The sequence below is a fragment of the Aquarana catesbeiana genome, linkage group LG10 (assembly GCF_042186555.1).
Source record: "Aquarana catesbeiana isolate 2022-GZ linkage group LG10, ASM4218655v1, whole genome shotgun sequence".
In the NCBI taxonomy this organism is placed as follows: Eukaryota; Metazoa; Chordata; class Amphibia; order Anura; family Ranidae; genus Aquarana; species Aquarana catesbeiana.
Window position 1 is genome coordinate 186,940,079 of NC_133333.1, and position 26,568 is coordinate 186,966,646.

General features: G+C 44.7%; 1 protein-coding gene across 1 annotated transcript in view; it reads left to right on the top strand.

Annotated features, from left to right (window-relative positions):
• The first annotated feature begins 1,236 nt into the window (after positions 1 to 1,236).
• The window catches only part of TTLL10 (tubulin tyrosine ligase like 10), a 130,654-nt gene continuing 105,322 nt past the window's right edge, over positions 1,237 to 26,568 (top strand). The window contains exon 1 of the mRNA XM_073603070.1: positions 1,237 to 1,375. The gene's annotated coding sequence lies outside the window, so the exon portion shown is untranslated. The remainder of the gene's footprint in view (positions 1,376 to 26,568) is intronic.

Here is a 26,568-nt window from a genome sequence, read left to right on the forward strand (position 1 = left end):
CGCGGCATTACAGTGAATGTGGTTTACTCTCGGCAAAGTCTATTTACTCCAAATTCAAACAGAGTTCCCGGAAGTGCGGGTTGATGTTGCTGCATGCTTGCCAGCGAGGATTTTTATAAGCTTAACTTACTACTTTGATGTGAGTGCACCCTTAATTGTATAATAAAGTTTACTAAGGGTTTTTTCACTATGTGGAGCTCTCCCGTTTTATTCCTGTGATGACCCCATGGAGATGTGGTTGAGATGACCATTACAGCCCAAACTCCTGCCCTTGAAGGAACATCTTTGGGAATACCCTGGTTGGGTTGTTTGGCCATAGGCTCTGTTGACCTCTCTTTAGCTAGAGGGTCCTATGAAGTCGGTAAGCCTGCATTCTTTATTAAGGTGGTGGGGTCACTGCTTGGAGGCTGCAATGGTGGGTTCAAGGTTCACTGTTTATGAACATTTACGAAGAAAATATACAGTAACTTTGCACACATTTTTTCTTCCTTTTTTCTTCATTAATGGATTTTATTATGGGTGATTTCCCCTAAACAGGGAACATTTTTATGGACACACTCATTTATTTTTTGAAGATTATGGTTTTGTAGCGCAGATCTTTTTGATTTTATTGAACTTGTTCTATGTTAAGTATCTCGCAGTAGAGCCACTGCTTATATCACTGTTTCAATGTGAATTTTATTTTGTCTGACAAACAAGATATTTGGGGGGCACACCCTAAAAGATGCATTAAAGCTGGTGCAGCCATAAGACCATACAGCAGAGCAAAATATTACAGCGCACACATGCAAAAAAGACATTTACCTCCAGCAGGGCTAGTTTAAAACACCTAGACAATTTAAAAAAATATTATCAAAAAATATGGGGATTTGGTCACACCATATTGCTATATGATGCTAAGCCCACTTACTGCATCAAAGTACCCCATGATTTGTGGGTCCTACACTATCAGCTAGTGTAGGACCCTGCTGGAGGTAAATGTCTTTTTTGCATGTGTGCGCTGTAATATTTTGCTCTTTTATTTTGTCTGAACGCAGTTTTAGTTCTTTAATTACTGAGAATTTATGTATGAATGTTCATGCAAATTTTTGCGTGAACGTATGTTTGAAAATCTTCTAGATTAGTTGTATGCTACGATACAAAGGAACCATATCATATGGTGATGAAGCTGACCTATACAGTATGATCTGTAGCCAGCAGTTGCTATGGGACAGGCTATAAGAGAAAGGGAGGGAGGGATACAGCCGCAGCTCCACCTCGGTAAACCAGAGTTGTGGAACTCCCTTCGGTGTCCTGGCAACCAAAAGCAGCTTCTGTGACAAAAAATGACTTCCTGCAATAACTGGACCTTTCACTGGCACACAGGTGACGCCAGGTTAGTGATTGTGGGGACACAGTGCCAAGGAAAAAAAAGACAGTTGGGGGGGGGGGGGGGGGGGGAAATAATCATCAAACATATAATCTAGAAAAGTCCACAATGGCAGTAAGAGAGGGGGCTGAGCTGGAGCTGCTCATTTCTCAGCTCCCTTTACAATGCACTGTCATTATGTATTGCACAATTGATAGTCCAGCTGAGCAGCCAGGGACAAACCTCTCTACATAAAAGCTGGGGGTGTGCTTTAAAAGGCAAGGAGGAAATGGCTACATTTGCTCTTTTATCTTTACCTATTAGTGAGTGTAGGTGCTTTTATCTATAAATGTATGGTATTTGTGGTTCCAGGAGCTTGCATCGCTCACAGACAATCCTTCCTGTGAATGAAGGCAGAGCCACACATGCTCACCAGCTTTACAAATGCACAGGATGCTTTAAGCATATCTAAACCCAAGAACACAAAATGATAGTATTACAGCTTAGTGGTGTACTTAAATGGTAACTCCACCTTAAAAAAAATTATATATAATAATTGAACAAATATTTGCAGGAATAATATAATATATATATGCATGAGTTTGTTTATTTTTGCAAATTAGCCTTCAAAGCATTGCAACCATGGTCTGTGAAATGCCCGGCTCTCTGTCTGTACCGAGGTACAGGCTTTCAGTTAAAGAGCTGGAGGAAGTGTCACTGGACTACGAGTGTGGTGATCATGGTGGGTGGCAGACGGGACCTATAATTCATTCATTCACAGACCCACCAAATGTTTTGCAGATGTCACATGTGACAGTGTCTGCAGCGGAGAAAAAAAAAACAAAAAACCCACATGCTGTCACAGAAGGGGCGGTTTGGGGGTGAAGGGGGTCCCAATTTGCACCATGTTACATCTTAAATACAGGTGGAACCTTTAACATGGTTCAACAAATTGTCACTGCAATCATTTTTTTCACACTGTTTCCTTTAGTTTAACCTGTCCTAGGGTTACAACCATACTGAGCAGTATTGTCACCCTAAGGCAGAGAGTGTGTTAGAACTACATATCCCTTTCTTCTCCATAACAGGGAGAAAGGAGGGGGGGGAGGTTGTTTTGAAGTCCTCAGAGAAAGCAGGGAACAATGCTAGCTGATAACAGTCCAGAGGCAGAAACTATAGTAAATATCATGCTTGCTAGATTTTGTTTCTTACTTATCGAAAAAGATTCATTAAAACACGAGCAATTAAAAGAAATCTATTGTTAGAGTTTACATACACATTATTTACCAAAGTTTGAATGTATCCAGAGATTTTGCTACTCATTTGCTATACCTCAGCCAATCAGTGTAGTGCTTCCATAATTCTCATTCATATAATATCTCAATCTAATGTATAAAAGATGTATGAAATACAAAAAATGTTATAGTAAACAACAATGTCCAACTAAACCCCAGCCCAGGGGTCGCCAACCCCTGACACGTGTGTCAGAAATGGGACGTGGCCGCATTTATGATGGCACGCGAACGCTTGGACACCCAACACATCAACAAAGCTAGCTGGCCAATGCTTGCAGCTGGCTACACAAGAAGGAGATTGGTTGCCTCTTTTATGCCTCTGGTCCCACCCACCTCTTTCAGCCTGCTTGCATTTAGCCGACATAGATGCTCAGCCAGATATAGGGCATGCTGCGCCATACCCCCCCCCCCCCCCCTCCATAAGTGCTGTGCCAGGGCTGCTGAGTTGCTCGTTCCATCCCTGCACAGGGCACTGAGCAGATCTTGTCCTCCCAAACAGCACATAGCTGAAACCAGATTCTTATACATATACAACCTCCATCATGGTGTATAGCTGCCTGCTATGTTGCTGCTCTGCCCTGTGAAATCTCTAGATCGGAACAGCAGCAAAGCTGCAGTAGGCAGCTACACACTGTGCAGATGGAGGCTGTGTGTCAGGTCCCTCACTTACCAGACAGGTGAGTCCGCTTGGGCAGAGGGTAGGCTCCCTTACGTATCCGATTCGGGGCCCCTGATAGAGCAAACAGGAAGCCCGCGAATACGGAGTGGTATGAGGGCCTGGTGTTTGGATCCTGGAGAAAGGTGGTCTTCCAGCAGCAGGTAGAACTCAGGAATACTGGAACTGATGCTGAGCAGGAGCTTATCGGGTTGGTCACACACAGGCAGAGGTCGGCAACGGGCTGGCAACAACGGTACAAAGGGAGCAGGCAGAAGCAAGGTCAAACAAGCCGGGGTCGGGTTCAGGCAGCAGTCAAGGAGGTCCAAAGGGCAAGCCGGGTCACAATGGGTCAAACTTCAGTGATACGGAACACAGAGAGGATCACGGAACTAGACACAGAGCTGTTGATCAGGCAGCACCGAACAGGGATAGAGGCAGACTTAAATAGGTCGATTGGCGCCAAAACGCCGCGCTCGTGCACGTGCCGATTCGCCAAGGCGCCCCTGCACGCGCCCGAGCGTGCCCCCAACACCGGCGTGCACGCCAACACCACCGGGCATGCCCGCGGTAACGCGCGTAAGCACGCACGCCCGGACGCCACCCTGCACGCCACGGCCGGCCAGACCAGACACGCCAGTGCCCCCAGGAACGCGCGCCCCAGCACGCACAGGAACCCGGGCACCAACGCGCACCGGCGCCCAACCAGGTAACCTCTCTGACAGTGCCCCCTCCTCAAGGGCAGACTCCGGATGCCCAGCTGGACCATTTTTGAGGCATGAGAAGCTTTAAAAGACTGTAAGAGTTCCCTGGCGTGCAAGTTGCTCTCTGGCTCCCAAGAATTATCTTCGGGCCCATAGCCCTTCCATTTTACAAGGTATTGAACTTGGTTGCGTCTTCTTCTGCAATCTAAAATTGCCTCCACCTCGAACTCCTTTTTGCCATTAACTAGGATAGGCTTGGGTGGGCCAATACTACGGCCGACAAAGGAGTTGGGGGTGACCGGCTTCAAGAGGGACACATGGAAGACTGGGTGTATCCGCAGGGCGTTAGGAAGGTCAAGTTCATATGCCACATCCTTAATTTTTCTTTTCACCAGAAAAGGACCCAAGTATTTAGGGCCTAGTTTTCTGGAAGGACAGGCCAACTTAAGGTTAGTAGTCGATAACCAGACAGAGTTGCCCGGTTCCAGAGCAAGTTCTCCACGTCTCTTCCTGTCAAAAATTCTTTTGTAGTCTTCTTGAGCTTTGGTCATGGTATCCTGCAGTAGTTTGTTATTATTTGAGAAAAAGTCCAAGGTTTCGGATACTGCAGGGACAGGGCACTCGGGAATAGACCCAGGCAAGAAGGATGGATGGAAACCATAGTTAGCATAGAATGGTGACTGATTGGTAGCTGAGTGCAGTGAGTTATTGTAAGAAAACTCCGCGATGGGGAGCAGGGAAGCCCAGTCATCCTGGTAGAATGCAGAAAAACAGCGGAGGTATTGCTCCAAGGTCAGATTCGTCCTCTCGGTTTGTCCATTTGACTGGGGGTGATAGGCTGAAGAAAATGATAATTCAATCTCTAGGGCGCCACAGAGGGCTTTCCAGAATCTGGAGGTAAATTGGACGCCTCTGTCGGAAACTATGTTGGTTGGTACTCCATGCAATCTGATGATTTCTTTAATAAAGATAAGTAAGGGTTTCCATGGCCAAAGGGGTGCCCTTCATGGGGAGAAAGTGGGCCATTTTAGACAGCCTGTCTACCACAACAAAGATGGAAGCGAAACCTTCTGATGGGGGGAGTTCAACAATAAAGTCCATTGAAATCATGGCCCACGGTCTCTCTGGGACTGGTAATGGTCTCAACAGACCCCATGCTCTTGCCCGGCTACTCTTGCTTCTGGCACAAGTATTACAGGACTCGACGTATTCCTTGCAGTCTTTAGCAAGGTGAGGCCACCAGAAGGTGCATTGGACGAGATCAATTGTCTTCCGTGTGCCGAAGTGACCGGCCAATTTGTGATCATGGCACAAGTTTAACACCCGTACTTTTAGCTCCTCAGGGACCACAATTTTGTTTTTGTACCAGAACAGCCCATCTTTGGTACAAGCTTCAGCAGGTGATGACATTCCCATAGAGGACCGTCTGATCTGAGAGATGAGATCCTCCTGTAAGATCAGGAAATTCCCAGAAGGGAGGATGGTGTCTGGAGGCAGGGTCTTCTCTGAGTCAAGGAACATTCGGGAGAGGGTGTCGGATTTGACATTCTTGGATCCGGGTCTGTAGGTAATGTGAAAAATAAATCGGGAAAAAAAAAGTGCCCATCTGGCTTGCCGGGGTTTAAGTCTCTTAGCCGTCCTTAGATATTCTAAGTTTTTATGGTCTGTGTAGACCAAAATGGGGTGAGCTGCACCCTCCAGGAGATAATGCCATTCCTCCAGAGCTGCCTTAATGGCTAGAAGTTCCCGATCTCCCAAGTCATAGTTCCTCTCGGAAGGGGAGAGTTTGCGTGAAAAGAATCCCACAGGGTACAAGAGTGCTTTAGCAACTTGTCTTTGTGAGAGCACGGCTCCAACCGCGACTTCGGAAGCATCCACTTCTAGGACGAAAGGCAAGGCAGGATTGGGATGTTTGAGGATGGAGGCTGAAGTAAACAGAGCTTTGAGTTTTTCAAAGGCCACTTGCGTCTTAGGGGTCCAGCAGAACCGGATTCCCTGTTTAATGAGTTCCGTAATGGGAGTTATTATTGAAGAGAATCCTTTAATGAATTTTCTATAAAAATTGGCGAAGCCAATAAAGCGCTGTACTCCTTTTTTGTCTACAGGTGCAGGCCAATCCAAGATAGCAGATACCTTTTGCGGGTCCATCTTGATACTGTCAGGAGAGATGACCAAGCCTAGGAACTGGATGGATTGGAGCTCGAACTCGCATTTTTCGAGTTTGGCATAAAGCCCATGTTGTCTAAGTCGGGTAAGTACGTTTCGCACGTGTTTGCGATGGTCAGTCAGGGAAGCAGAGAAAACCAGGATATCGTCTAGATAAATGATGACGTATAGGTCCAGAAAGTCACGAAAGACATCGTTGATGAAGTGCTGGAATGTGGCTGGCGCGTTGCACAGGCCAAAGGGCATGACGAGGTACTCGTTGTGCCCGAATCGTGTACGAAAGGCCGTCTTCCATTCGTCCCCCTCTCTTATGCGGATCAAATTGTAGGCTCCGCGGAGGTCCAGCTTGGTGAAGACGGTAGCAGATCCTAATCTCTGAAATAGTTCGGGCACTAGAGGTAGCGGATATCTGTTCTTTATAGAGTTCCCGGTAATCGATGCAGGGACGTCATATTCAGATGAAAACTGGATCTTGCCTGTGGACCAGTTGATACTGGGATTATGAGCCTGTAGCCAAGGCATTCCTAAGATTATTGGAAAGAGAGGAGATGAGAAGATATCCAGGCGTAAAAGTTCCTGGTGTTCCGGGCCAATGGTGGCCAGTAGAGGAACAGTTTCCTGGGTAACAGGTCCGGAGCTGAGGGTGGAACTGTCCGCTAAGAAAACTGCCAGTCCCTGGGCCTTGGGTTGGATAGGAATATGATGATTTTCAATGAAGGTCCGGTCAATGAATCCGCTACATGCTCCCGAATCAATAATGACCAGTACTGGGATGTTCCTTCCAGGTAGCTGTAATATAACAGAGTGTTAGATGGTTACCGGATCTGGGTGAAACAGGTGCACACAAAGAGGAGGACGGCAGGCACTTACGTCTCTTGTTGGGGCATGCCCTTGCAAAGTGTCCAGACTCTCCACAGTACAGGCACAGATTGAGTGTGCGTCTGCACGTTTTCTCTTCTGGGGTCAAAGAGGGACGGAGCAGTCCTAGCTGCATGGGTTCAGGAGCTTCCTGAGTTGGAACAGACGGGACAGGAGGAGCTTGGTTCAGGGCACTAGGAGCCCTGGGCAACATCCAAGTGAGGCGTGGATGGCCAATGGACCTCTCAGAACGTCTTTCTCTAAGGCGGCGGTCAATCTGGATTGACAGATTTATGAGCTCATCCAGTGTCTGAGGTACCCCTACCCGTGCCAATTCGTCTTTAAGAGGGTCAGACAACACCAGCCGGTATTGGGGACGCAAGGCCGCGTCGTTCCACTCCGTGTCAGAGCTCCAACGCCTAAACTCCACAGCGTAATCTTCGGCCGCTCTGCAGCCTTGTTGTAGGGAGTGCAAGGCGGCTTCTGCCGTGGCTGTTAGCTGGGGGTCCTCGTATAACTGTGACATTGCACTGAAGAGGTCATTCAGGGAATCCAGAGATCTGGCTTTTTGCTCCAGCAGGTGATGGGCCCAGGTCTGAGGCTCGTCGGTCAAAAGAGATATGACGAACCCCACCTTGGTGGCCTCCAGGGAGAACGTACGGGGTTGTAAAGCAAAATAAAGTTTGCATGCGTTGCGGAACGCCTGGAACTTGCAACGTTCTCCGGAGAAATTTTCAGGTGTAGGCACCCTGGGCTCTGGTGGGAGCATTACTACAGAGGGTGCTGAGGCAGGATTAGCAGGTGCTGTTCCCTGAGGAGATGCTGAGAGGGCCTGGACCTGTCCTTCCAGTCTTGTATAGCCCTCCTGTAAGCTTTTAACTGCTTGGGTGAGGCCCGCTAGGTGCCTGCAAAGTTCATCCATGGGGGAGGCCCCCTGCCCGGACTCAGTCATGGCTGCCTGATACTGTCAGGTCCCTCACTTACCAGACAGGTGAGTCCGCTTGGGCAGAGGGTAGGCTCCCTTACGTATCCGATTCGGGGCCCCTGAGAGAGCAGACAGGAAGCCCGCGAATACGGAGTGGTATGAGGGCCTGGTGTTTGGATCCTGGAGAAAGGTGGTCTTCCAGCAGCAGGTAGAACTCAGGAATACTGGAACTGATGCTGAGTAGGAGCTTATCGGGTTGGTCACACACAGGCAGAGGTCGGCAACGGGCTGGCAACAACGGTACAAAGGGAGCAGGCAGAAGCAAGGTCAAACAAGCTGGGGTCGGGTTCAGGCAGCAGTCAAGGAGGTCCAAAGGGCAAGCCGGGTCACAACGGGTCAAACTTCAGAGATACGGAACACAGAGAGGATCACGGAACTAGACACAGAGCTGTTGATCAGGCAGCACCGAACAGGGATAGAGGCAGACTTAAATAGGCCGATTGGCGCCAAAACGCCGCGCTCGTGCACGCGCCGATTCGCTAAGGCGCCCCGCGCCCCCGCACGCGCCCCCGACACCGGCGTGCAAGACAACACCACCGGGCACGCCCGCGGTAACGCCCATAGGCGGATGCGCGCTAGCGCGAATGCGCGTACGCACGCCCGGATGCCACCCTGCACGCCACGGCCGGCCAGACCAAACACGCCAGTGGCCCCAGGAACGCGCGCCCCAGCATGCACAGGAACCCGGGCACCAACGCGCCCCGGCGCGCACTGGCGCCCAACCAGGTAACCTCTCTGACACTGTGTCTATGAAAGAATCTGATCTCAGCTATGTGATATCTGGGGAGGAGGAACTCTGCTGTGTGCCCTGCCAGCACTGACCCCTGTTCTCTGCCCTGCTGACCTCTGTCCTTTGACCCTTGTACGCAAACCCCAGTACACTGCCCTGCTGACTATGTCTTTTGCCTTGCTGACCTCTGTCCTTTCCCTAATGACCCTGTCCTCTGACCCCTGTATATTACCCCACTAACCCCAGTCTTCTGCACTGCTGACCACATCCTCCGCCCGGCTGAACACTGTCCTGTGCCCTGTTAATCCCTGTTCTCTGCGCTACTGAACCATTTTAGCTATTGGGAACTACTAATTTAAAGGTGCAGGAATTGGGGCTGACATGAGGTGTGAAGGTGCAGAAACTAGGGCTGATCTGAGATGTGTAGGTGCAGAAATAGGAGTGATCTAGGGTCTGAAAGTGCAGGAATTGGAGTTGATCAGAAATGTGAAGGTGCAGAAATTTGGTTTATCTGGAGCCTAAAGGTGCAGGAATTGGAGTTTATCTGAAGTGTGAAGATGCAGGTATTGGGGTGAACTGAGTTGTGAAGGTGTAGGAACTGAAGTAATCTGAGTGTGAAGGTGTAGGAATTGGACCCGATCTGAGATATAAAGTTGCAGGAATTGGGGTAATCTGAGGTGTGAAAGTCCAGCATTTGGGGTGATCTGAGGTCTGAAGATGCAGGAATTTGGGAGATATGAGGTATGATGGTGCAGGAATTGGTGTGATCTAAGGTGTAATGGTACAAGAATTGAGGGAGATCTGAGGTGTAATGGTACAGGAATTGGTGTGATGGTACAGGAATTGAGGGAGATCTGAGCTGCAGAAGTTGGGCTGATGTGGGGCCTGAAAGTGCAGGAATTGGAGTTTATCTGAGGTGTGAAGGTGCAGGATTTGGGGCTGATCTGAGGTGTGAACGTGCAGGATTCGGGGCTGATCTGAGGTGTGAAGGTGCAGGAATTGGGGTGATCTGAGGTGTAAAGGTGCAGGAACTTAAGTAATCTGAGGTGTGAACGTGCAAGAATTGGACCTGATCTGAAGTATGAAGGTGCAGGAATTGGGGTAATCTGAAGTGTGAAGATCCAGGATGTGGGGTGATCTGAGGTGTGAGGGTGCAGGAATTTGGAAGATCTGAGGTATGATAGTGCAGGAATTGGTGTGATCTGAGGTGTGTAGGTGCAGGAATTGAGGTGATCTGAGGTGTGAAGGTGCAGGAATTGGGGTGATCTGAGGTGTGATGGTACATAAATTGAGGGAGATCTGAGGTGTGATGGTAAAGGAATCGGTGTGATCTGAGATGTGAAGGTGCAGGAATTGGGACTGATCTAAGGTATGAAGGTGCGGGAATTGGAGTGGAGTGATCTGAGGTGTGAAGGTGCAGGATTTAGGGAAACCTGAGATGTGAAGGTGCAAAGCTCAACATTTATTTCTTACTATTAAGTCATTTACAGCACTTACGATTTAAAGGTTCCTTTTCATGATTGAAAGTGTGAAGTTGACATTTTTTTTTATGTAGCTTGCACTCTTGATTCCTTTGAAAACATTTTTCGGCACACTGTGCTCAAAGGTTTGCCTACCCCTGCCCAGCCTAAAAAAATTCCACATAAGGCCACAAACTGAGACATGCGCAGCTTGTGGCCCATAAAAGAATCAGGAGCTTCTGTTGGGAGAAGAGTCTTTGCGCGTTGCGGTTTACCATGTGACAATCATGGCAAAACCACACCGCGTTTGGGTGCCATTGAAAATCAATGGCACCCAAACAGGCATGGTGCGTTTTGCCATAATTGCAGTGTGATTCGGGATTGCGGGCAATTCTGCCCTAGATCCCGAAAATGCCACATGTGAACAGGGCCTAAAGGAAATCTGTTATCAGAGCATACACTTTCATTTTATAACATCAGCATTGTAATAACAATGCAAACAGTTATTTTTGACAATCCAATATAAGCATACAGGCAGTCCCCGGGTTACAAACAAGATAGGGACTGTAGGTTTGTTAAGTTGAATCTGTTTATAAGTCAGAACAGGTCCATTTTTTAAGTGTAGCTCCAGCCAAAAAATCTATTTTTAAGCTTTTTGGATAGCATAGGGAAGGGTTGTCACCCCTGTAATGTTTGTTTTGCTGTCTGTGCCCCTGTTCAGAAGATTTCACCTCACTTTCTGTCCCAATGACAATTGGATTTTGTAAGTAGGAGTCGTTTGTAAGTCGGACGTTTGTAAGTAGGGGACCGCCTGTACTTGAAACATCTCCTTTCATGTTGTGAGTTCTGCTAGTCTGCTGCCCAGCTCTTTCCACAATTTCCTGGATTCCCTGCATGCTTTGCAGCTTCCCCTTTGCTGTTCACTTTCCATTTCTAAAGACTACATATCCCATGGTACCTTGCTGCCTGCGGACAGATATTCCTGTACTGTTTCCACCTCTTGAAATTCTGCCTCTCAGCACCTCTGTAGTTCAGAAGGCAGGCTCTATGAAATATGTGACTACTGACAAGGCTTAGTGAATTAATGTCACAGAATTCAAGAAAGAAAATGTGTGGTGATCTTCACAAAGTAATGTACCCATACACTAGACGAAAAATTGTTTGAAAATCTGTCATTTGAACAGTTTGTTCGTTTTTCGTTCAGTTCATGTGCACAAATCGATAATCAGTTGTGATGTTTTTGAGCCAAAAAAATTTAAGGAAAAGTTTGGAAAACTTCTGCCGAATGAATGACAAATTGAGAGGTTAATGTGTTTCTCGCCACTTAAAAAATGAACTGTTGGTACTGCGCATGTGTTAAAAAAACTTTAACCTGCAAAATAAACGTTTGTGTCAACGAACGATCATTTCTAAAATTAACCACTTGACCACTGGGCACTTAAACCCCCTTCCTAACCAGACCAATTTTCAGCTTTCGGTGCTCTCACATTTTGAATGACAATTACTCAGTCATACAACACTGTACCTATATGAAATTTCTGTCCTTTTTTTTCACACAAATAGAGCTTTCTTTTGGTGGTATTTAATCACAGTTCGGTTTTTTATTTTTTGCGCTATAAAAGAAAAAAGACTGAAAACTCAGTAAAAAAATGAATTTTTCTTTGTTTCTGTTATAAAATTTAGCAAACTAGTAATTTTTCTTCATAAATTTTGGTCAAAATTTATACTGCTACATATCTTTGGTAAAAATAAGTACAAATTGGTGTATATTATTTGGTCTTTGTGAAAGTTATAGAGTCCAAAAGCTATGGTGCCAATATCCGAAAATTGATCACACCTGAAGTACTGACAGCCTATCTAATTTCTTGAGACCCTAACATGCCAGAAAAGTACAAATACCCCCCAAATTACCCCTTTTTGGAAAGAAGACATTCCAATGTAATTAGAAAGATGCATGGTGAGTTTTTTGAAGTTGTCATTTTTTCCCACAATTCTTTGCAATATCAAGATTTTTTTTTCTTTTTTTGTCACAAAATTGTCATATTAGCAGGTTATTTCTCACACACAGCATATGCATACCACAAATTACACCCCAAAACACATTCTGCTATTACTCCGCAGTATGGCAATACCACATTTGTGAGACTTTTACACAGCGTGGCCACATACAGAGGCCCAACATGCAGGGAGCACCTTCAGGTGTTCTGGAGCACCCAGGCCAATTCTGACATTTCTCTCCTACATGTAAAAATCATAATTTATTTGCTAGAAAATTACACAGAACCCCAAAATATTATATATTTTTTTTAGCAAAGACCCTAGAGAATACAATGGCGGTCGTTGCAACTTTTTATCTCACACGGTATTTGGCAGCAATTTTTCAAACGCTTTTTTTAAAAAAAATAACAGTTTTGTGCTTTAAAAAAAAAAAAAAACAGTAAAGTTAGCCCAATGTTTTTGCATAATGTGAAAGATGAAGTTATGTCGAGTAAATAGAAACCTAACATGTCACCCTTCAAAATTGCATACGTTCTTGGAATGGCGCCAAACTTCGCTACTTAAAAATCCCCATAGGCGAAGCTTTAAAATGTTTTACTGGTTACATGTTTTGAGTTACAGAGGAGGTCTAGGGCCAAAATTATTGCTCTCGCTCTAACGTTCACAGCGATATGTCACATGTGTGGTTTGAGCACCGTTTTCATATGTGGGCGGGACTTACACATGCGTTCACGTCTGCATGCGAGCATATGGGGACAGGGGCGCTTTAAAATTTATTTTTTTTTTATTGTTCATTTTACTTTATTTATTTTATTTTGACACTTTTTTCCAAAAAATACATTTTTTGATCACTTTTATTCCTATTACAAGGAATGTAAACATCCCTTGTAATAGGAATATGGCATGACAGGTCCTCTTTACAGTGAGATATGGGGTCAATAAGACCCCACATCTCACCTCTAGGCTGGGAAGCCTGAAATAAAAAAAAAGGAACGATCCTGGCTTCGATCGTAGCGGTGAGTCGGTAGAAGCACTGGAAGGCGGCGGGAGGGGGGGGGTGTCCCCTCTCGCCTCCCATAAGAACGATCAAGCAGTGGAACAGCCGCTATGATCATTCTAATGGTGTAGGGAATTGCTGGCTGAAAAAGCTAATATCTGAATGATGCCTGTAGCTACACAAAATCAAGGACGTTATATGACAGCCGGCAGGCAGGAAGTGGTTAAAACAAATTTTTTTTTTAACACAAAGATATCCATTTATACAATATTTCTAACACATAGCATGTACATACCAAAAATGACAGCCCAAAATAGATTCTACTGCTCCTCCTGAGTACGGCGATACCACATGTGTGAGACTTACACAACCTGGCCACATACAGAGGCCGAGTACAGCCCAGTATGGCTGAGCATGGTAGAGTATGGCCAAGCATGGCTGAGCATGGCTGGGTATGGCTGAGTATGGCAGGGTATCGCAGAGTATGGCTGGGTATCACCAAGTATTGCAGAGTATGGCTGGGTATTGCAGAGTATGGCAGAGTATGGCTGGGTATTGCAGGGTATTGCAGAGTATTGCGGGGTACTGCGGGGTATTTCAGGGTATTGCTGAGCATGGAGGGATGGCTGAGCATGGATGGATGGATGGCTGCATGTGACTGCAATTGTCACAGAGCAGTGCTGTGGGCACTACACATCCAGCCCAAAGCGCTGCTGCCATCCGATCTCTCCCCCTCTCCTCTCACACTGTACCGACCGGTACACAGAGGGGAGGTTTGTTTACATGTGATCGCTCCGTCATTTGATGGAGCGATCACATGGTAAACGTGATGCGGTCATGGATGTTCTCGGGTGCACGCCCCAGGGGGCGCGCGAGAGCGGGATTCTGGGTGGACATCACTGTACGCCCTCCCAGAGTTATCCGACCACGCTGCAGCAGTCATTTGGCTATGTGCCGGTTGGTAAGTGGTTAAGAGCATAGCAATAGTACTCAGGGATAGGCATGGACCAAGGCTGTGGCAGACATTTTCCAAAGTACAGACCTTAGTGAAGGACACCAAGGTACATTTCAAATTAAAACCATCAAAAAACACTGTCTACTCTCTGGCCTAGGCCTAGTTCTACAAGTACAAATACGTTTAAAATAACATTTATATAAAGACTGCTTGTGGTATATTGTTAGATAGCATCTGTCACCTTAAATGCAACCTCCATCCCTTATTTTACCTCAAAGGGAGCCTCCATCTCCTCACGCTCAGCCTCCTCTCTCCTGACAGCAGGGTTGCTCCTCTCTCATCAGACATACTATAGGGGAGGGTCAGAGACTGCAGACATACTACAGGAGAGGATCAGAGACTGCAAACATACTACAGGAGAGGATCAGAGACTGCAGACGTACTACAGGAGAGGGTCAGAGACCGCAGACATACTATGGGAGAGGGCCAGAGACTGCAGACTTACTACAAGAGAGAGTCAGAGACTGAAGACATACTACAGGAGAGGATCAGAGACTGAAGACATATTATGGGAGAGGGCCAGAGACTGCAGACCTACTATGGAAGAGGATCAGAGACTGCAGACATACTACAGGACAGGATCAGAGACTGCAGACATATTATAGGAGAGGATCAGAGACTGCAGACATACTACAGGAGATGGTCAGAGACTGCAGACATACTACAAGAGAGGATCAGAGACTGCAGACATACTACAGGAGAGGATCAGAGACTGCAGACATACTACAGGAGAGGATCAGAGACTGCAGACATACTACAGGAGAGGATCAGAGACTGCAGACATACTACAAGAGAGGATCAGAGACTGCAGACATACTACAGGACAGGATCAGAGACTGCAGACATACTACAGGAGACAATCAGAGACTGCAGACATACTACAGGAGAGGATCAGAGACTGCAGACACACTACAGGAGAGGATCAGAGACTGCAGACACACTACAGGAGAGGATCAGAGACTGCAGACACACTACAGGAGAGGATCAGAGACTGCAGACACACTACAGGAGAGGATCAGAGACTGCAGACATACTACAGGAGATGGTCAGAGACTGCAGACACATTACAGGAGAGGATCAGAGACTGCAGACACATTACAGGAGAGGATCAGAGACTGCAGACACATTACGGGACAGGATCAGAGACTGCAGACATACTACAGGAGAGTTTGAGAGACTGCAGACATACTACAGGAGAGGATCAGAGACTGTAGACATACTACAGGAGATGGTCAGAGACTGCAGACATACTACAGGAGAGGATCAGAGACTGAAGATATATTACAGGAGACGGCCAGCAGGTATGATATCTTTTTTATGTTAAAGAAAAAAAAATAATACCCTTTAGCGTCACTTAAACAAATCATTAGTGAGCCTTTTGGCAGCAACTTCAAAGCAAGGGAAAAAAAAAAAAAAGGAAGGCATTCCCATCATCAAGAAGTTTACTGCTTTCAGTAGAAGTCTACAGAGGGGAAGGCACATGCAGACTGAATGGGTGCAGCAGAGGTGGGGGGATGTGCCACTTCTATACACTCACTGGTCACATACACTCAGGCTGGTCTCTCCTCGTGTAAACCTCCGGAGCACTCCCAGCATCCCCCTCATTCCCCCTCCCCCGCAGCTCACCGCCTCAAACAAACTCCCGGGGATGTGATGACTGCTGCAACTGTGTTCTTATCAGTATAGGCTGATGTTCTATTGACTAGTGCCCTCCCTCGAAAAGTGCCCGCGCATGCGCTGTATGGAAGGCCACTCAAGTCGATTTCCCGATCAGCTGGCGTGGCATCACCATAGCGCATGCGCACATCGTAGGAGGCATTTTTAGACAGGAGATACCATTTGACAGTCAGAATTGAAAGCTATGCAAACAGTGGAGGGAGACCGTAGTTGTCAGATTGTGCCTCACTGTTGCGGGGTGGTATCTCCCGTCGAAAAATGCCTCCTACAATGTGCGCATGGGCTATGGTGACGTCACGCTAGCTGATCGAGAAATCAGCTGGGGTGGCCTTCCATACTGCGCATGCGCGGGTACTTTTCGATGGAGGGCACTATTCGATAGAACACCGGTAGACTAGATGAATGGTCAGGACAGACTCCAGGTTGGGAAAGCAGCTAGATCTAGTGCTGGGAAATGCAGCACTTGAGGCTACCGGGACCTCCCTGAACCTGATTGGCTGTTAGGACGCCAGCAACCAATAGTTTTAACACACAGGTGGACAGTGGGGCAGGAGCTGGGGCATGGGAGACAGCTAAACCAGCTCCTACCCAAAAGTGGCAGCCACAGGACCGGTAAAGACTGTTCACGGACACCTTGCCGATCCCTGATAGTACTGTACACACAAGAAACATACAACCATCAAGATAAAGTCATTTTTATCTAAACTTTTTTTTCTGTGAATGTTCCCTGAAAAATATAAATTAAGAGAAATAGAGACCAAAATAATGCAACAATAAAAACGATTTATTGTTCGACGGCAATATTGTTTGCTCTTACGGCTATGTGTTTGTTTTTCAAGCATTTTTTCAACTGGTGTATGGCTATCATAAGTTTACAAACTTCAAGATAGTTCAGATTAATAGGAGTAGGCTAGATTTACCTAAAATTTGATGTGGGAATAAATAGGATGTCTGGTCCACCTGTCACAGTCAGTTTAGTTGCCATTTAAACAAACAGACATGTTGATGGTTTGTTACAGTGATGGACAAGCTCTGCACTGGCCCTTCCTTTGGAAATTCTAATTCTGAAAAATTGAAACAGTATATATTCTGTCCAAAACAGAAAAAGAGGGATCTTAAAGTGTATCTATAAATAAATAAACATGTGCTGCGCTAAAAAATGAAACAAACCATAACAGAGTGTTTATTTCATTTTTTAGCGCAGCACTTGTTTATTTATTTAAGGATCTTGCACAATTTATGTCAGTCGTCATGCTAGCAGCTGTATTAACCCATTAGCGCAGTACAGCCGTGGACAAACGTTTTGAGAATGACACAAATAATAATTTTCACAAAGTTGTCTGCCTCATTTTTTATGATGGCAATTTGCATATACTCCAGAATGTTATAAGGAGGAATCAGATGAATTGCAATTAATTGAAAAGACCCTCTTTGTCATGAAAATGAACTTAATCCCATAAAAAAAACATTTCCACTGCATTTGTGAAGAAGGCTTCAGGGTGCCCAAGAAAGTCCAGCAAATGCCAGGACCATCTCCTACAGCTGATTTAGCTGCAGGATCGGGGAACCACCAGTGCAGAGCTTGGTCAGGAATGACAGCAGGCAGGTGTGAGTGCATCTGCACGTACAGTGAGGAGAAGACTTTTGGAGGATGGCCTGGTGTCAAGAAGGGCAACAAAAAAGCCACTTCTCTCCAGGAAAAACATCAGTGACAGAGTGATATTCTGCAAAAGCTACAGGGATTGGACTGCTGAGGACTGGGGTAAAGTAATTTTCTCTGATATATCCCCTTTCCGAATATTTGGGGCATCCGGAGAAGAAAAGGTAAACGCTACCATCAGTCCCGTGTCATGCAACAGTAAAGCATCCTGAGACCATTCCATGTTTGGGGTTGCTTCCCATCCAAGGGAGTGGGCTCACTTAATTTTGCCTTAGAACACAGCCATGAATAAAGAATAGTACAAAAACATCCTCCGAGAGCAACTTCTCCCAACCATCCAAGAACAGTTTGGTGACGAACAATGCCTTTTCCAGCATGATGGAGCAAGATATCGAATTTTTGAGTCAATGGCCAGGAAACTCCCCAGACCTTTATCCCATTGAGAACTTGTGGTCAACCCCAAGAGGCGGGTAAACAAAAAAAAAAAACTCCACCAAATCTGAAAAACTCCAAACATTGATTATGCAAGAATGGGCTGTCATCAGTCAGGATGTGGCCCAGAAGTTGATTGACAGCATGCTGGGGCGAATTGCAGAGGTCTTGAAAAAAGAAGGGTCAGCACTGCAAAAATTGACTCTTTGCATAAACTTAATGTAATTGTCAATAAAAGCCTTTGACATTTATGAAATTCTTGTAATTATACTTCAGTATACCATAGTAACATCTGACAAAAAAAACACTAAAGCAGCAGACTTTGTGAAAATGTATATTTGTGTCATTCTCAAAACTTTTGGTCAGTTGTACTTTTAAATAATATTTTAAAGTGTATCTATAGTCAAAATATAAAATCTTATTTTTTGAGAATCCAAGGAACTGTTCCAAAAAGATCTTTTCAGCTGACAAAAACATAACATTAAAGTGGTGTTTAAGCAAAATATTTAAAGTGGTTCTAAAGGCTAATGGTTTTCTACCTTCATGCATTCTATTCTATGATTGACGAAGCACAGCCATTACTCGATTCAGATGTTGGTTCTGAGTCTGAGGTTGAGGAAGGCAGGAACATGAGCCTACAGAGAGGGGAGAACACTGGTACACAAATTGGCAGTCATGTTCCCCCAGCCGCAGCGTATTGCCAAGTAGTCTCCTGTGGTAATGAGGATGGAGGGGATGATGATGAGGTCACTGACTCGACTTGGGTGCCAGATAGTGCAGAGAAGGAAAGTGAGGGTGAGGCAAAACCTCAACAAGGCAGCCATCATAGATGAGTAGAGAGCAGCCACCCTATTTCATGACATTGTGGAGCTGTTATCTCCCGGCCCACTTCCCAGAGCTCAGCTGTCTGGGCCGTTTTTAGTACATGTGCAGCCGATTGCACTGTTGCTTTTTGCAAACATTGTCTCAAGCGCATCAAGCGTTGCAAAAACACCAACCATTTGGGTACCACATGCTTGACAAGGCATTTAACCTCCCGCCACTCAGCCCGTTGGCAAGAGCACCTAAAAGCCACACAAAAGGGGCACAAATCTATCCCTCCTCCTTGCTCCCATCAGTCTGTCCCTGCTATACCTCATGACCTCTCAGTAGCCTCCGGTGATAGGGATGATGGTATAGCGCAGGGTGTCCCAGGTCCTTGCAGCACATATGCCAGCAGCACACCACCAGCTGTAAGACTATAGCCGGCAAATTTCTCTGCACCATCTGCTGCAGCAAAAAAAACATACAGTCCCTGCCACCTACATGCCCAGCTTCTAAATGCAAGCTTGTCAAAGCTGCTGGCTCTACAACTTCTGCCTTTCTGCCTGTTGGATTCTACCCCCTTCCGTGAATTTGCAGAATGTGCTGTACCACAATAGCAGGTTCCCAGTCGCTATTTTTTTACGTAAGGCTATTCCATCTCTCTACTATCACGTGGAAGCCAATGTTGTGGCATCATTGGGCAAGGCAGTCAGCCGCAAAGTCCATGTTACTACTGACACATGGTCCAGCAAGCATGGGCAGGCACAATATATTTCATTGTGCCTGCTTGCAACTCGGAAGGATGCAGGACAGGGCTCAGTGCTGCAGCTTGTGCCCCCACGTCGCCATACAGCTGGTGATGATCCCAGATTCGTCAGCTCTACCCCCTCTTCCTCCATGCCCTCCTCTGCTGAATTGTCCAATGAACCTTAGGTACCCCCGAAGCGTTCAAATTACTATTCAATGAGTCAGGCTAAAAGGTGCCATGCAGTGCTTAAGCTGGTGTGTCTAGGGGACAGGAAGCACACCGGAGCAGAGATTCTTGCAGCTCTGTAGGGGCAGGCCCAGAGGTGGTAGTTCCAGATACTCTAATTCTCAGTGACCCTGAGGAGTCTGCTTCTCATGCCTTCTGAAAATTTGCAGTGCATGGGCTCCCTCATGCTTCAAAGCCTGCAAAAGGACCCAAGAATACGTAGCGTAAAGGAAAAGGATCACTATTGGTTGGCAACCCTCCTTGACCACCGTTATAAGGGGAAGGTCTCAGAACTCATCCCATCCATCCACTGGCTTACTGGGTCATGAGAATAGACCACTGGCCGGAACTTGCCCAGTATGCTATTGAGCTGCTGGGCTGCCCTGCATCCAGCGTCCTTTCTGAACAGGCATTTAGTGCTGCTGAAGGTTTTGTTACTGATCATAAATCGCATCTGTCCATAGACTCCGTGGACTGTCTGACATTTGTCAAAATAAATCAGTCCTGGATTACCAGTAGCTATGAAGCCCCTGATGCCGATATCGTCGATTAAGTGTTTTTGAGATGTGGAATCTCTGCAGGACTTCAAGGCTGCCTAGTGTTGTGGGTGTTGATTTAATCTGGAAGAATGTTTTTCATGTAGGTTTCATGGGCACAATTAACACCCAAAGACCAATTTTTATGCAAGGCCAATTCTTTCTTTCATGGAGAGTACCTCTATAGGGTTTCGATGTGAAGGTGTCACAGACACCCAAAGAACTATTTTTCCGCACCTGTTTGACAGTGAGACAATAGTGATGTAGGAGGTCTTTTTGTACTACTTAAAAACCTCCTGGTGTCAGAGACACATGCTCAATAGGACATAGCCTTTTTTGAGCAGTATATCTCAGAAAGCATGGTTCCACGTAGTCTTAGGTGGGAAGTCAACCCACAACAAGGGGAAACCCAACTTGATGAGTGGTTCAAGTATTTCAATTAAATACTGTACGTTTGGGTCTTTTAAAGTTTTTAAAAGATAGGAAGGTCCAAAAACTGGCAATTTTGGACTCTCAAATTCAGGGAATTAAGAATAAGTTACTCCCTTTCAAAGAAAGTGAAGAGTACAAAGAGCGTTCTACTAGCCTTTGGAAAATTATGGACAAGGAAGAAATTGATCAAAAAAATTAAAAAAAGGAAAAAATATATAAGGGATATAAATGATTATTAAACAGGATTAGTATTTGGATGGCAGAATATAGTTTCATTGGATCTGGTGGAGGATCCTAATCACCCTCCTCCTATGGAAATAGGAACAAACAGAGATCAGGCTCAGCCGGGCCAGTGGCATCAAATTCCAACTAAACCTAACATATCAGACTTTTGTTCACCTAGAAATAGGAATAAGTAATCCCAGAGGAAGTCATGAGATTTGTGATGAAACCGGTAGGAGGAGCCTGATTGTCTGACGTGTGGGAAGCAGGAAGTGATCTGGAGAGGAGGCAGAGGATAGATTGAACGCTGAGAAACTGGGGCTGCAGATCCGGGATTCAGGTGACCCTATCCCCTCCTCACTACCACAGCATTACAGCACTTTAGAAGCATTCTGTTACTATGTAAATGTGAGTTGTATGAACTTTGAGCGTTTAAGATTAAACATTTTTTAGACGGTATCACACTATTGTATGCCTCTATTATTCTTCCTATGTGGCATATGCGAGGAGGCTTATTGGAAGTGACCAGGAGAAAACTGGTATCCTCTTAAAGCTGGGCTATTATCAAGAGCAGGAGGTGACCAGGGAGGAGTACCAGCACACAGCAGCCAGTATACTTATAGGAGATAGAAGGATGGTCCAGAATATCTGCTGAAAACATCTTTTGGCTTATTTTCTAAGCCCTTAAGGTGAGGGTACAACTGAAGGGGAAGGAGTGCACATTGCATGAAGACACCTTATCACTTTATATGGACTGTGTTGATTATATTTATGTCATTGTGGACTGTGTGTGATTCACGGAGCATGAGCACTTTACATTATGATTGGATTATTATTTTACGAGCACTGTATATTATGATTATTTTGTAATTCACTGCTTTATGTTACACATACCATTCAGATTACTTTACAGCTTACTTTATTGTTGGTTAGGAGTAGTGCGGCACATTTATATACATAGGAATAAATCCTCTCATCCAAATCATTTTTACCCACCACCTGAATTACACTTTACACCTTGGGACAGGGGAGAATATGAATTTTTTGGAAGTAACCATCATGAGTATCAGATCCCCACTCATAATAGATATGAAGCTTTAAAGGATAAGTTCACCTTTTTTTTTTTTCCTAAATTCCAGCTCCCCTATATACCAATAGAGCATTCATTTCCTTTTTTTTGCAAAAATATCAAAGCTTTCCATAAAATTTACATACTTACCTTACTGTCCTCCATCCATGTTTCCAAACGTATCTATTGCTTCTGTCTTACTTCCTTACAGACTTAGGTTATGACACATGAAGGAGTTGACCAGCTGAACTCATTAGCACACACCCCGCATCATCCACCCACCCATTCCCAGCTGCACGTTTTTTAAATGAAATGCAATCAATCAGTGATCACCCTTCTCACTAAACGCATATATTTCTAGAGACAGTTGCCATCATAAAGTTTGGTTGGATGATATCCCTAAGGGTCAATTTCTCCCTATTAAGAGAAATTGTACTAATATGGAAGATAATAAGCAATGTTCTGTCCTGATTGAGAGATTTGTAGAAAAAGGCTATGATATATCAAATTTGAATACCACTATGGAAGAAGTTAGGAGTAGAGATTGAAATACACTGTTAGAGGACAGAGTGGAAGTAACTAATTCTAATAATTTTGATATACCTTCCATTTCATCATATTCCTCCCAACACTATATCGTTAAATGTATTATATGTAAACACTGGCATATCCTACTTAACGATAATGCTCTTGCACCGTTACTTCCTTCACAATCTCAGGTTATTTATTGGGGTGCATCTTAAGGACAGACAAGTGCAGAATGTTCTTGACCCTTCGTCTAGATCTCCATTTTTTCACAGTTTGGTGGGTTTTTTAAATGTGGTAGGTGTCGTGTCTGCCAATGTAACAGTCATAAAAATAAACATGTAGCACTACCCATGTGGTGTATCTTTTCCAATGCCCATGTGGGTTACAATATGTGGGCTGGACCACACAGGCCCTTAATGTTAGACTTAACAAGCATATTGGCAATATCAATAAAGGCTAAAAGAATCACAGTGTGTCACGCTACTATGATCTTGTTTACAATAGAGACCCATGGGGCACTCTATTTGTGGGAATAGACAATTTTTGTCTTCCACTGGAGGGGTAGTCTCAAGGTGAGAGATCTCTCCAGAATGGAAACTAAGTTGATCTATATTCTTAAAAGTTATATTTCACACGGATTAAATTATGACTGGGATGTCAATTGTTTCATAAATAATTTCTGAATCTGCCATATCAAAATGTTTTTACAAATTTTGTTTTAATATTGTTATTTAGTATGAATTTTGAGATAATCTCTTAAAGCAGAGTTCCGCAGTGGAACTCCACTTTAATTTTATACTTTTTATATTTTTTTGCATCATTTTATTATTATTTTGTAATACAGTGCCTTTTAGAGAATTATATATATTTTTTGCTTGTCTTATCAAGTATGTTGTGTCATAACAGCTATGCTTCGTTAATTATTTATTTTATTATTTTTTTGACACTATTGGAGCCCCTTGTTTATTTTTGGGTATTGCTGGGTGTCCTAAAGTTTATACTTTGTGCTGGAGGAACAGCTTAAGAGATACGCATCATCCGCATTACATTGCCTATGGATACATCCGGGATATCCAAAACGTCTTCCATAATAGAGGGTACATTATTTGGGTGAGAGCACCTTAATGTTGGTGACGTCACAAGGTGGAGGATTTTCGTGGGTTTGGTTCAGCACAAGCACTTCAGTTCATGTCTCTTTATTTTCATCTATTTGTTTTTTGTTACCCAGCCTGTGTTGCTGTATTGGAACAATATACAAAACCTAAAAAGACATACACAAAATATAGCAGTGCAGCGCTCAATACAGGTCAGATGTATACACATAAAATGTACATATTAAACGTACATAAATAAAACGTATGAGGCAAAGTCCCAAAAAGTATATCTTAGTCCGAGGAGATCAAAAGCTGCCCACTTGCAGAAGGGGGATCCCTCAGTTGGCAAGGAAAGGGTGCAGTGATAGGATAAGATTGTATTCGTTGTATCACCACCAATGTGAATCTCCACCAAGGGTCTAGGCTGCTCACCTTATTGAGTGGACCTTCTGCGTTAACAGCAAGGTCACTCATGCATTCCCTTCCACAGGGTAGATTATGGAGATAGGGGTCCACAGGCAGTATCCCAAATTCAGTCTCATCGGTTGATATATATCATGTTAAAAACAAAAATAACAGGACATAGTGCTCTCCATACGAAAAGGTATAAAATGTATTAAATAAGAAAAATATTACTCACAAAGCAAGCACTGTTTCCCAGTGCAGGAGTATACAGCATAAAATGAACCAGATGGGTGGCTGTACTGACATCACAGAGCCCCTCGAGGGGCAGCTTTTGATCTCCTCGGACTAAGATAAACTTTTTGGGACTTTGCCTCATGCGTTTTATTTATGTACGTTTAATATGTACATTTTATGTGTATACATCTGACCTGTATTGAGCGCTGCACTGCTATATTTTGTGTAGTTCTCGAGGCTGACCTGAAATAAGCATGGAAGGAAGATGATCTGTAGGTAGGAAGGTGGTGTGTGTGCAGCTGCTGCATTACCCAACAAGCAGTAAAGTTGCTCTGGAGGGCAACAGGGTAGTGAGGTGGTGAATTGTAGATCACTCATTCACCTCCTGGTTAGCTGCCAGAAAAAAACACAGCAATCACACAGTTGCTGCTTACCTCTGATGCTAGCGGAACCTTTCGGGGACTGACTTGTCCTCTGCTTTGGGCTCCCAATAGCTATCTTGGGAAGCCTATTTTAAATGGGCACCAGAGCTCTCTTGAGATTTTGGCAGCCATCCTGGACCCTGAGAGGCTATTTATTTTTTCATTTTAGCATGCCTGCAGTGTGGGTAGTGTATAGACAGAGACATACACTTGCTAGTCAGCCAAAGGTAGACTTAGCCTAGCGTCAGGTTCCAGAGGAAAAGGAATAGATTAAGGACAGCCCTGCACACCCCCTAGAGACTACTTGGCATTGGGGAAGGACCTTTGTTGCCCAGTCTGCTACCTGGATGGGCACATTCTGTGCACTGTTCTGCCAGCACAGTACCCATTCGGTAGGGTCACATGCAGAGCCTTAGGGGTACTTGATTGCAATAGCAATTCTCAAGCACCCTGTTATATGCAAGTCTTGTATTCCACTGTATTGTGGCGGATGTGTAAAAGTGCCATATTGTCCATATTTCAACCTTGGGAAAGCAAACAGATTGTTGTACTGATGTTTCATTAAAAATCAAAATAAGTTGTCTGGCTTGTTCCCTTTAAAAAAGATGTATCTCTGCGCTTTGGTGGGGCGGCAGCTGACACAGATAAGTAATATACCAACAATCTTAAGAAAAAAAATGTGTAGTGCCAAAAGTAAATGAACAGCGATGAGCTGAGAATACTGTATTATAAATGGACAGCACATTGAAATAAAGTCCAAAAAAAGTGTTCAAGTAAAAAAATATATATATATATTTTTATGTCCCATCTTGTTGATGGAAATCAACAATAAAAAAACAATGTTGTGAAAAATATAGATTTAAATGCACAGTCCTATGATAGGATCAGCAATATAAACTTATTGGTGAAAACACAATAGTTCAGTGCAAAGATGTGCATAAAACTTTGGTGGTGACTTAAAAAGTGAGGAGGTGATCCAGTACAGTGCTCCAGATTTATCCACCACACCCCTGTGAAATGGACACTCATTGGAAAAGCTGGCTGCTGTTACAGCAGGAAAACCACACTTACTGTAGATCCACCATCTGTTGTGGGGAAGGCTGTTCAGCAACTTACACCATCCAGATGTAGCTGTAATAAATAAAGCTCACCGGGAGCCAGATGAAGTCTCCATAGTGTAGTATTTTTTGGATTTGTATGTTAAAAGCCAAAATAAAATGAATCATAAAAACATATGACAATGGGTACCACTGCCGACCCGGTATCAGACAGTGGCCTGACATCAGCGATAGTGTCTGCTCCCCAAGGCTTTTCGTCCATTTAGAGAAATTGCAAACAGGAAGTGATCCGTTGGCAAAATGGCTGTCGGATCACTTCCTGTTTGCAATTTCTCTAAGGTGACACCGTGATTTTAGCAGTTTTGAGAGGCTATATAAACTAGTTTGACGTCTGACACTAGAGGATCCCTTGATAACGTCCTATTGGATGAAAAGCTTTGGGGAGCAGACACTAGTGCTGACGTCAGGCCACTGTCTGATACCGGAGTCGGCAGTGGCACCCATTGTCATGTGTTTTTATTATTTATTTTATGTTGGCTTTTACCATACATATCCAATAAATACTACACTATGGAGACTTCATCTGGCTCCCGGTGAGCTTTATTTATTACAGCTACATCTGGATGGTGCGAGTTGCTGAACAGCCTTCCCCACAACAGATGACGGATCTACACTGAGTGCGTGTTTGCTGCTGTAAGGGCAGCCAGCTTTTCTGGAGAGTGTCCATTTCACGGGGTAGATGATTCTGGAGCACTGTACTGGATCACCTCTTCACTTTTCAAGTCACTGACAAATTTTTGTGCACATCTTT